The following is an 8,607-nucleotide window of genomic DNA, read 5'->3' on the forward strand; positions in this document are numbered from 1 at the left end:
AGTGACTTACAGCCCAACCAACAATTGGTTAGCTTTATTGTCCCTCTCATATTACGGCTTGCATCTCCTCAGCTTGTGATGGCTTCCTCTGCTGAACCCTCCCACGGAGCATGGCCCAAGTACTTGGAGTCCTTCCACTGTTTCCCCTGTGAGAGCTACTTTTTTTCTTTAACTTTAACCAGCCTTTGCGAGTGCACTTCGACCTTCCTGTTCACTCCTGTTGTACTGCCCCATCCCACCTAATTGTTTATTCCCGACACCATTTCCACTTTAATTTAAATATATTTCGCGAAGCTAGGGGCGGCAGCGCTCTCTTTCGTTTTCGCAAACATTTCTACGTGGATCCTTGCACAAACATCACATGTTGCACAATGCTTTCTATTTCGTGCATTCCTGCGGCCTATGTATACTTGACATTTTGTCAGTATTCTTTTCACTGAATCTGGTATGGTGCCAGGATATTAAATAAAGGCTGCTCTATTCACACAATGTTTTGTTCAGCCTCAGTAACCCTGATAAAAGTTGTACAAAAGTGCCTGATGGGCGTGCCTTGTTCTTTGTCTGCCATTATTTCATTGCTTTGTTGCACAAGTTACTACTTGTGTAACGATATATCTGTAAGAGACATTAGTTAGTGATAGATTCCTTACCTTAGAATATCCCCAGGCGTCAGACTGGATCCGGAAACTTTTGCGTAGCAATACCCCTGCGCGCCGGTAGGCGTCGTCTGCGGCTCCGCGTCCGTCGTCGGCGTCGTGAGCGCCGGGATGACGTCGTCGGAGTACTTAGACGGCGCCCATGCGCGCTGACGTCAGTTCTGACACACAGCTTTTCCGCGCCAGATACGCAGAGCCATGATAGAACTAACACTGGTGCCATGAAACTAGGGCCCTGAAAGGGGATGACCTTAACCCTAGATATCGGTTCGCAGAAGGGGGAGGATGGGTGGGTCGGTAAGGAATCTATCACTAACTAATGTCTCTTACAGATATATCGTTACACAAGTAGTAACTTGTGCATCTGAAAGAGACACGTTAGTGATAGATTCCTTACCTTAGAATAGATACCCCAGCAATACCAACCCCGGTGGTGGGTCTGCGAACCAATATCACACCAGAAAGTCCTGGAGGACGGAACAGCCAAAGAAGCCATCCCTCCGGACTTGACTGTCCAGGCAGTAGTGTCTTGCGAACGTGTGCAGCGAGGCCCACGTGGCTGCCTGGCAAATGTCCTGCAGGGGGACACCTCGGCCCAGAGCAGTTGTCGTCGCCGTGGCCCGAGTGGAGTGAGCCCGCAATCCAGCCGGGGGCTCCTTCCTTGCCATGGAGTAACATGCTTGGATGCACAAGATGATCCACCTAGAGATGGTTCTCTTGTGCACCGCCTTACCCTTCTTCGCGCCCACGTAACCAACAAAGAGTTGGTCATCCACCCGGAATTGGCGTGTGCGATCTAGGTAGTAGGAGAGCGCACGTTTTGGATCCAGGCGGTGGAGCCTCTCTTCCTCTTTCGAGGGATGCGGAGGCGGAAAGAAAGTGGGCAAGGTAACGGACTGCCCGATGTGGAAGGCTGTGACAACCTTGGGCAGAAAGGAAGGTCGTGTACGTAACACCACCTTGTCAGGATGAACAGACAGGAAAGGTGGAGAAGAAGAAAGAGCCTGGAGCTCACTCACTCTCCTGGCAGAGGTGATGGCAACCAGGAAGGCAGTCTTCAGAGTAAGGAGACGAAGAGGACAGTTATGAAGTGGCTCAAAGGGAGCACACATCAGATAAGTGAGAACAAGATTCAAGTCCCACTGGGGCATCACAAAGGGAACAGGAGGGAACATGTGCGTGATGCCCTTCAGAAACCTACTTACAATAGGGGACTTGAATAAAGAAGGTTGATCTGGTAGCCTCAAGAAGGCCGATAGAGCAGAAAGGTACCCTTTAAGAGTGCCCAGGGCAGAGCCCTGCTGGGCAAGGGAAAGAAGAAAGAGCAGCACTTCCGAAAGGGGTGCAGAGAGAGGATCCACAGCCTTTGCTGTGCACCATGCCACAAATCTGTTCCACCGGCAGGCGTATACCGACTTTGTGGAGGGACGTCTGGCTGCCAGAATGATATCACAGACTTCAGGAGGCAAGTCAAATGGCCTCAACTGCCGCCGCTCAATCTCCAAGCTTGTAGGTGGAGACTGGACAGGTTGGGGTGCAGGACCGTCCCCTGCTGCTGCGACAGAAGGTCCTCCCGAAGAGGCAGACGAATCGGGGGATCGACTGACATGCTGAGTAGCTCGGGATACCAGTATCTTCGTGCCCAGTCCGGAGCCACAAGGATAACCTGGGCCCGGTCGCGCCTGATCTTCTTCAGCACTCTGGGCAGAAGTGGTATAGGCGGAAAGGCGTACAACAGACCGCAGCTCCACTCGCGACGAAAAGCGTCTCCGAGCGAGTGCCGCCTTGGAAATTCCAACGCGCAGAACTGATGACATTGCGCGTTCTCTTCTGTGGCGAATAGATCTAACCAAGGCTCTCCCCACTGCTGAAAGAGACCTTGCGCCACGTCCGAGTTCAGACGCCATTCGTGATCCATCATGCACCGACGGCTGAGTTCGTCCGCCCTGGCATTCAGAGAGCCTGCCAGGTGTTGAACCACCAGGGTCACGCCCTGATGTTCCAGCCATTGCCATAGGCGCAGAGCCTCCTGGCAAAGGGTCCACGACCCCACCCCGCCCTGTTTGTTGCAGTACCACATGGCGGTGGTGTTGTCGGTGAACACTTGCACTACACGTCCCCGGACAGAGGGGAGGAATGCTTTCAGTGCTAGACGAATCGCCCGAAGCTCCAGCAAGTTGATATGGAGCCGGGACTCCGCCGGAGACCAGAGGCCTCTGATCTCCGCCTCTCCCATGTGGCCCCCCCAGCCCTGGAGGGACGCGTCCGTCACAACTACGTGCTCCGGGTGGGGTAGGGAGAGGGATCTGCCACTGACCCAGTCGCGGTCCGTGAGCCACCACTGCAGTTGTCTCGCAGTGCCCTCCGAGATCAGGACATGATCGGACAGGTTGCCCTGATGCTGGGCCCACTGAAACTTCAGGTCCCACTGCAGAGCCCGCATCCGCCACCTGGCGTGACGCACCAGAAGGATGCAGGAGGCCATCAGTCCCAGAAGCCGGAGCGTCAACCTGACCGAGACTCGGGATAACGGCTGGAAGATTGGAACCAGAGCCTGAATATCCCGAACCCGCTGCTCGGGTGGAGAAACCCGAAACTGCGCCGAGTCGAGAACCGCTCCGATGAAGAGGAGCTTTTGAGAGGGACACAGGTGTGACTTCGGCACATTGATGGAGAACCCCAGCAGGTGCAGGAGGTCGGCCGTAGTCTGGAGGTGGCTGACGACTGTCTGGGGCGAGCCCGCCTTCAACAACCAGTCGTCGAGGTAGGGGAAGACTGATACCCCCTGCCTGCGCAGATGAGCTGCGACCACCGCCATCACTTTCGTGAACACCCGTGGGGAGCTGGTAAGGCCGAAGGGGAGCACGGTAAACTGAAAGTGCTCTTGGCCTACCGTGAACCGCAGGTAACGCCGGTGGGCCGGCAGGACGGGGATGTGGAAATAGGCGTCCTGCAGGTCCAACGCTACCATCCAGTCTCCCGGGTCCAGAGCAGCCAGGACCTGAGCCAAAGTGAGCATCTTGAACTTCTCTGTTCGGAGGAAGCCGTTGACGTTCCGCAAGTCCAAGATAGGGCGTAGGCCCCCTTTGCCCTTCTTGGGCACCAGAAAGTAGTGGGAGTAACAACCACACCCTACTTCTGGCCCAGGAACGCGCTCTATGGCCCTCTTGGCCAAGAGGGCCGAGACCTCCTCTTGCAGAAGTTGCAAGTGATCCCCCGACACACGGTGGCATTGTGGTGGCATGGATGGAGGGGATGTCTCGAAGGGGAGGGAGTAGCCCCTTCGGACAATCTGCAGCACCCACCTGTCCGAAGTGACTGTATGCCAGTGGGGGAGGTGATGGCGAACCCTGCCCCCCACGGGCGTCACATGGGCCTGAAAACTCGGACTAGGAAGGTTTTGAGGCAGGTGCTGCTGAGGGAGGTGTGGACTGGCCTCGCCGCGTGCCCCTACCGCCACGGCGGTTCCCACATCCGCCACCGCGCTGCTGGACATTTTGCGGCGGGTGGCTGGCGGTCCGTGGTGGGGCGCCCCTTCCGTGGCCACGAAAGGAGCGAAAGGCACCCGATTGCTGGCGCGGGGCCGTAAGGCCCAAGGACTTGGCCGTAGCCCTGGAGTCCTTGAAACGTTCCAGCGCATGGTCTGCCTTGTCGCCGAAGAGGCGACGGCCATCAAACGGCAGGTCCAGGAGGGTGGCCTGGACATCGGCCGAGAAGTTGGCGGACCTCAACCAGGCGTGGCGTCGAACCGCCACCGTCGTTGCCATCGCCCTGCCCAGTGAGTCCGTTGTATCCAGCCCACACCGGATAGAAAAGCGTGCTGCATCTCGGCCGTCCGCACGGGCTTGGCTGAGTTTAGCCTGGACCTCCTCCGGGCATCTAGGCAGCACCTCCGCAACCGTGTCCCACAGAGTGTGGGTGTAGCGGCCCAAGAGACAGGCGGTGTTCACAGACCGCAGCCCTAGGCTTACAGACGAGAAAACCTTCTTCCCGAACTGTTCATATCTCTTGGATTCCCTGTCGGGCGGGGCCGACAGGAATGCGGTTTGGGAGTTTGAGGCCTGGATGACCAGACTCTCGGGGGTGGGATGGGTGGACAAAAAGCATGGGTCGCCCGGTGCCGGGCGGTAGCGTCTGGCCACGTTCCTGTCCACAGGCGGGCCTGTGGCTGGCTTGGACCAAGTGCCCAGAAGAACGTCACACAAGGCCTCATTGAACGGCAGGAGGGGCTCCGCGGAGCCTGACTGCGGTTTGAGGACCTCTGTGAGGAGATTAGTCCTCACGGCCGCGACGGGGAGCTGAAGGTTTAAGGCCTTAGCTGCCTTCGTCAACACTACACTGTAAGCAGAACCCGCCTCCGAAGCCACAGTCGGGGGCGAAGTAAATCCAGTGTCTGGCGAGGTGTCAATACCACTGGCCTCCCCAAGCTCATATGTCCAGTCCTGCTGTGACTGGCAATCATGTGCCAGAGGGTCCTCGGACCCCTCCCAAGCCTCCTCGTCACCTGTGTCCTGGAGACCAGGATTAACAGCCAGGGCCTCCTCGTGGAGATAAAAATCTCCAAAGGCCGACGGAATCGGCGCCCAGCGGCGCCCTCCCGACGCCTGAGCAGAACCGCAGGAGACATTGGGGGCGGCAACCACATCGGCTGCCGGGGACGACACCTGAAGGGACGGCGCCGGCGAGGTCGTAAGGTCGACCGGCGAGGTCCCAGATCCAGAGCCGGATCCAGCGAGGTCCTGCGGCGCCGAGACCGAAGTCGCCAGCGGCGCCGGGTCCGAAGCACCCGACGTCGTCGGGGCCGAAGCGCCCGACCCGGAAGGACCTCCAGACGGAACCGATCGGCCCGAAGGCGCCACGGGAACAGACTGAGGAGGGAGGGCCCTCATGGCCATGAGGTACCTCTCGACCTCCTCCGGCGTCGCGCCGTGCCCAGGGACCCGAAGGTGTGGGGCAGGCGGCGACGCGTGCGACTCCCGCGGAGCCGCGTGGGCGGTGTCGCCCGAGTCCCCGGCCGCATCGTGCGAGCGTCGGGGCGGGTCGGAGGATCGATGACGTCGCTCCGACCTCTCATGCCTCTTACCTGAGGACTTGGAACCAGACGAACGGTGTCCACTCCCGGAGCTTCGATGACTCCGACCTCGCGACCTGTCCCTCGACCTCCCATGGGACCGGGACCTGGAGCGGCGCGGGGCCGACTGCCTCAGCTCAAGACGCTTGCGGGACCGCTCCCGCCTAGCCTTCGACGTCTGGGCCCGGCAGTCGGAGCAGGATCGATCGCCGTGGTCGAGGCCTAAGCACTTCAGGCACCGGCGATGGGGGTCCGTGACCGACATGAGTCGGTCGCACTTCGAACAAGGCTTGAACCCGGGCATCCCTGGCACCGATAGTCGAGAAATCGACAAATCGAGAAAGATCAAAAGGATCATAAATTTCAGTCAAAAATTGACTGGAGGTAGAGCTTCTTCCGGATCTGCGCTAGCTGGCGCGGAAAAAAGAAGAACTGACTTCAGCGCGCATGGGCGCCGTCTAAGTACTCCGACGACGTCATCCCGGCGCTCACGACGCCGACGACGGACGCGGAGCCGCAGACGACGCCTACCGGCGCGCAGGGGTATTGCTACGCAAAAGTTTCCGGATCCAGTCTGACGCCTGGGGATATTCTAAGGTAAGGAATCTATCACTAACGTGTCTCTTTCAGATTGAGGTTTTTCGTGGAAGGTGCTACATCTACATATGTCATGGCTTGTTGCTGTGCATACCCGGCAGTAACCTCTTTTGTGTGTAGCAGCAGGGTGTCCGGAGCCAAGCACTTCAAAGCTTGCAGGCTTCTCCAATCCGTGTTTATGTTCCTAAAAATGGCCACAACTGCCGGTAGGAGCAAAGGTCACATGCTTCTTAGTTCCCTTTTGCCGTATAAACTTTGCAGAAGAGTCGCACTTGGATTACTGGAGGACACATAACTGAGGGAGAAGGCACACCATTCTTTATTCTCTACAGGTAGTGGGATAACTCAGTGGGCGAATGCAAGTGTTGCTGAAATCTGCATGCAGCCTACAGGAAGGACATAGCTTTGAATTTGGCAGCCCTGACAAATGTTTTCACCCTTGTAGGTCAATACTATGAGGACCCGGCTTGCTATTTACAACAAGCATTGACACATCCAATAGTTCTCATCTATGTCAGAGCTATGGCCTATGAACTGTTATTAAAAAGCTGCATGGAAACTGCATGGCATAGGCTAGAAAGTTATGTTTTTCTCTAGTCTTTCATTATCTGAATGTTGCTGAAAGGGGGATGTTTGGGTAGAACCACATTCCTATTAGTAATGCCAACAACTACAGTATCAGTGACACGCGACTCCTACACATTGTATTGTAATCCTCACTGCTTTATGTAACATTTCCTATAGACTTATTTGCTCCAGTATAATTCATTGTGTCTGAATAATGTGTGTGATGTAAAATGCTCTTACACCCTAGACTGATGAGTAGCGCTATAAAAAAAAATGAAATGCATGTGAGAGAGGCAGAATGGAGAGATGAAGCGCACTGGTGGAGGGCGGTAGTGAGGGAATCCGGAGAAGGTGATTAGGGGTAGGTGCCAAAAAAAAAAAAAAAGGAGGCTGCACAGGGCGCCACCAGTGCTGAAGCCGGCCCTGTGTGTGGATCATGTAGCTACCGCACACTGGTGTGTGTAACTTTCAAGACAATATTTTGATTTTTTTCCTGCTGTAACTCAATCTTTTGTTTTTTTAAAGTTGATAAAATAGGTTCATTAATTTGGTAGCAATACGCACTTATTGTTAAGTGCCCAAAAATAATTCCGTTTGTATCGTGTTCCTTACAGGAGGTTATTATTAGGGTAATTAAGACATTAACCAATATCCTCTTATACATAAAGAGAAGAAATAACCGTCCATGTCTTAAGTGCAGAGCTCGGAAAGAAGTAAGATGTTTCACACTTCACTAGGCCAGTGTATAACATCATGGCAGGCAGGGTGTACCACTGCTTCGCCTTGCGGCCAGGCGTGGGTGTGTCCTGCAGGGCTCCCTTTCACTTGCTCCCGGCCAGAGCCCAGCTTGACTAAGAGGTTTTATTAATTGTCCTTAAAGTGATGATGATGATTCAAGAAACGTAAATTCAGAATCATAGGTCAGCCCTTCGGCGCAAAAACTAGCTTATCACTTAGGGGCAGATTTACAAGCCCAGTGCCACTTTTGCGTCACTTTCCCCATGTTAAGAATGACGCTAAAGTGGCACAAGGGCCTTGTAAATAAACCCCTTAGTACGTTCTTTCCAGTATGTTTTACTTGCTGCCACAAGAGGGCAGTGAATGACTGACTTTTTTTTCGATGTTCATTTAAGTTGTTTTCAGGTACATTGCATTTCTGATGGCATAGAAACTACAAAATGGCTGATTTGCTGTATTTTACTGTGTTTAAAGAACCCGACGAGCCCCTTAAATGGGGACTTTACAAGGAAGGATCATAATGCCAGCTGCCTGACTCGAAAAATACCTGATCAAAATACTAACATTTAGTGAAGGCGTGGGCCGCCTACTCCCGGAAAGAAACACCAACTATTCCTTGATTCTCCACCAAGAGGAGTTTGAACAACAACAAGAGCTGCCGACTTTGAAACAGGGGACTTGGATTCGATTCTCGGCGTCGGTTCAACATCCTGTGATTCTGGGCAAATCACTGAGTCTCCACTTGCCTATTCTCACCCTAACTTCGCCAAACCTAGAAACATTTACCCAACTCTCTCTTCCAGCATACCCCGTCTACAATTTCAGAATCACAATAAAAAAATCAATGCCACCTCCTCTCTCATATAAGGCACAGAGCTGGACCGCCAACAAACAATTCTGTTCCTTCCTTCCTTCCTTCCTTCCTTCCTTCCTTCCTTCCTTCCTTCCTTCCTTCCTTCCTTCCTTCCTTCCTTCCTT

The sequence above is a fragment of the Lissotriton vulgaris genome, chromosome 11 (assembly GCF_964263255.1).
Source record: "Lissotriton vulgaris chromosome 11, aLisVul1.2, whole genome shotgun sequence".
Taxonomy (NCBI): Eukaryota; Metazoa; Chordata; class Amphibia; order Caudata; family Salamandridae; genus Lissotriton; species Lissotriton vulgaris.